Raw genomic sequence first — 3,917 nt, forward strand, 5'->3', positions numbered from 1 at the left:
AAAAAAAAAAAAAAAAAAAAAAAAAAAAGTGAGCCTCAGGACCAGGATGGCTCTGGCTGGGGAGCCAAGGAAGCTGCCCCTCCCCATGCAGCACAGAGGAAGGGTGCACACTGGCTTCCTCCTCCCCCGCCTAGCAGCAGCTCAGCAGTCCCTGGGCCCCACCAAAGGCCTGTGAACTGGCACTTCCTTTGCCTTTGCTAATTTCATATGAGGCTGTACAGAAGTGCCATCCTCCCAATCCTGGCACCCCCACCTGAAAATACCCACAGAGAGACCCAGGGCTACCCAGTCCCTTTAGCCCCACCCGAGGCTTGAGGGGGTTTCCACAAGGGAAAATAACATCAGGGAGGAAACTCCGGCATCTATTTTCCACTGTCAGTGAGGCAGAGCTGGAGCAGGAGACAGGGTACTCCATCTTACTACCCCCTGGCAAAATCCCCAACATTCTCTGCCTTCTTATCTCTCAAGCTCTAATAATCCTTGTGCTTGGGGAAAGGGCCACAGTTCTATCCCTGGACAGATACATATGTAGAGACTACTCAGACCTGTCAAATTGAGGCTGATAAGACACGAGGGCCCAGAGTGAGGGGCACTGCTATGAGGAGTCTCTTGGGGGAGGAAGAATCAGAGACATGATGTTCACTGTCCCCTTTCGAGGTACTGATATGCAACTCCTTAATGCTGAAATGGAGCCAAGAGAAACCAAGTTGACCAGAATTATATACAGTTGGTAGCAAATCTAGGACAAGGGTCGGGTCTTCTCACCTCCATCCTTATGCTACTTCTACAAAGGAGAGAAGGTGAGGATTCTAACTCCGGCCTGAGAATGGACCAACCATCTCTTTAACCTCATTCAGGACAACCCCACCATAGTTTATTCCTTCAGAAAATGGACCAAAGGGTGGGTTGACTTACATCTGAGCCCTTTTTGCTTCCAAGTTCCCAGGCCCTCATGCCTAGCCCATCCTGGTGCATTCATGATTTAGAACTAACATTACTCAACAGTCAGCCACTCTGGCCCTGCCCTAGCTGAGAAGCTCCTCCTCTGGCCTCTAGCTCCTGGAGAGATGCCCTCCCCCCATATGAAATGAGGACAAAAGAGGAAGCTGGACCCTGGACAGGAAAACCAGTCTGATCTGGGGAGGTGGCCCAGGCTTTGTCTTTGGTTTCCCTCCTCAGCTCTTCTCACGGACCCCTACTGACCTCACTGCTAATGGGTCTACAATATATAGAAGGAGTCTTCAGTGTGGGCCTGAGCCCCCTTCTTCACGTCACAACCTTGACATGTTTAGCCAAGACTTTAGTGGCAGCCTCCTAGGTTGTAGCCACCACCTCCCTTCACCCCCCAATATTTTCCCATTAAAATCTCTCCCGCCCTGGTCACATTTTTTCCAACAATGCCTTTTTTGCAATTAGCTCAAACTTCTAATGGGACCAGATCTCAACTGGGAGAATCCCTGTCTTACCCATCTTGTCTTTACCATCAGAGCCCTGGGTTTGCTCAGTTACGCAGAATACTTAAGTAACTACTGGTTTGCCAGCCTAGAAATTGGGACTCCTGGGGTTTTTATTAAGCTGTGATGCTGGGAAAGTGCCTTGTATGCACATCCTTCTTTAAACTGGGCTTTTATGTAGGTCCCTGGGATTTCTTCCTGCAGCCACACTTCTGTACCTCCAAGAAATGCAAAGAGAGACAGGTGGGTGGAAGGGAAGGATGGGAAGAAGAACAATTCATGGGAGAGGGACGACTGTGACATGGGAAGATGACAGAATGGGGAACAGGGAGAGCCCTTAAATTTAGCTGTAGCACTCAACTCCCCTCTACTTCTCTTTTTTTTCTAGTGGAGAGAAATGAATACAGATGACTGGAGGAGGTAGATAGAAGCAAGATCCTCAGCATGCACCCCAAAAGCTTGAGGAAGGAGCTCTAGAGTGGAAACAACAAGAGCTTCCATAGCCAGGATGGACTGAAGTTAAATTTGGGAGGAATTCCTGAGAAGGAATAGGGTCCTAGGTGAGATGGGGAATATTAAGGATGCCTGAAGGCAGAGGGGTCAGTAGAACTCCAGAGGGCTTCCTGGTCACTAAGGCTCTGATGCAGACCAGGGCATCTGGGTACCCGGCCTAGGCAGGCCCCAGAAGGCAGCAGGAAAGGAGCAGACAACTTTGCCTCAGCCGCTTCTTAATTCAAAACTAGAACAGTTAAGTTCGAAGTTAGACCAGCTGCAGTCTTTCCTCCAGAATCCTGCCTTTGCCTCCTCCCTTTATTTCCATCACACTCAAGTTGGTCCCATTCTTTCCACCAGGTGATGCTGGAACTAGTAGGTAATGGAGTCAGGGACCTTCAGGCTGTCTCTCGGCTTCCAGGCCTGGCCCCTTGGTCAAGCACCACAGGTTGGGGTGATTTTGATTTCCCAGGGCCTCTCTTACCAGTCTTATTCCTGTGTCACCCTACCCTGACTGCTACAGACTGCTTCCTCCTGCCTAACCACAACCTCACTCACTGCAGGTTCCCTTCATTTTGCTGGTTTCCCTTGGGCCCTCTCAAGGCTGAGGGCAGTTATTTTGTCTGTAAGAGATAAAGATGTAGACACATAGACATGCTTTCTCTCTTGCGCGCGCGCACACACTTTCCAGCTCTTTAATCCATCTCTATCACCGGGAGGCTGCAGACTGCCTCTCCAAGCTAGGGAGGTTTGAAAAGACTCTCGAACTCACTAAGTCTTCAACAACAGATCCTGATTCCAAAGCTGGAGATAAGTGGGTGGGAGAGAAGGATACAGAGAGGGTGACAGGCTGAAGGTTCAAGAGGAATGAGGGGTGATGGAAAACGCAAGGAGGTATAAGTGTGTGGTGCCAGAGCTGGGAAGGGAAGGGATGGGGCAGGTTGCAGAGGACTGAGATGAACATGGGGCCGGGCAGGTGAAGAGAGGTCAAGGCCTAGGTATGACTGCATATTTGGAGGAAAAGAGACTAAAAGGGATGAGAAGAGAGTGATGGCGGATTTCTGGGTAGAAACTAAAGGCGTGGAGGGAGACGATAGGAGCATGTGTATAATTCAGGGACTAAGAATGAAGAGGAATACTAGGAGATGGTTCTCAATCGGCCCCAAAAGACACAACAAAAACTTCTCAGGGACTATCAGTACCTCTGACTGAGAGTCCTTTCACCTCCAGTCACAGGGCAAGACCAAGTTACTCCCAAAAGAGCAAGGCCAGGCTCTGGTCAGGTAGGAACAGCGTTCGCTCACTAAATACCTACTGCGTGGCTCCAGGTAAGATTGGGACTCAGGAAAACAGATATCTGGAGAACGACTGGGGTCGGCGGGGCTCCCCCAACCCTAACCCCGGTCCTCCTGAGTGCAGAGGGCCTTGGGGCTGCAGCCCGAGTGTGAGTCTGGATTAGCATCGATCTTCCAGGGAGAGCTTTCGGAGGCCCCAGACACCGCCCCTCTCACTCCGACAAGTGTCACAACTGCCAGAGCAGAGAGAATGCCTTTTCCAGCTCAGAAGCCCTCTCCCCTCATGCACTTCTCAACACCCCCCGCAACTTCTGAGGACACCCCACCTGAGTCCTATCTCCCAGCTCTGAGATTTTCCACTTTAGAGACACTTCTCTTGGAGCCCGGGACCCTCTGACCTCAGGGGTCCCTCTCGGCTCCCGAGAGGCGGTACAGCCGCCGGGAAGCCACCCTCGCCGAGCCTCCGCCGGCTCGCAGTGGCCCCGTCCCCGCCCCGCCCGGCCGGCCGCGCCCGCCCTACTTGGACCGAGCCGAGAAGCTCCCGCCCGCGGCCCCTGCCAGCAAACGCATGGGCCGGCGCCCGCGCCGAGTCCTGGGCCGGCCGGGCTCCCGTACCCCGGACCCCTACCCACCAGCCCCGGCCGGGCCTCACCTGATGCCCTCCCCGAGGCGGGGG

At 52.7% G+C, this 3,917-nt stretch overlaps 1 protein-coding gene across 1 annotated transcript in view; it reads right to left on the reverse strand.

The window, feature by feature from the left end:
* LOC108543755 (rho-related GTP-binding protein RhoG-like) overlaps positions 1-3,911 on the reverse strand; it is a 13,562-nt gene extending 9,651 nt beyond the window's left edge. The window contains exon 1 of the mRNA XM_017894418.1: positions 3,894-3,911. The gene's annotated coding sequence lies outside the window, so the exon portion shown is untranslated. The remainder of the gene's footprint in view (positions 1-3,893) is intronic.
* Positions 3,912-3,917: the final 6 nt, after the last annotated feature.

Source organism: Rhinopithecus bieti, unplaced genomic scaffold (assembly GCF_001698545.2).
Source record: "Rhinopithecus bieti isolate Rb0 unplaced genomic scaffold, ASM169854v2 scaffold_21412, whole genome shotgun sequence".
In the NCBI taxonomy this organism is placed as follows: Eukaryota; Metazoa; Chordata; class Mammalia; order Primates; family Cercopithecidae; genus Rhinopithecus; species Rhinopithecus bieti.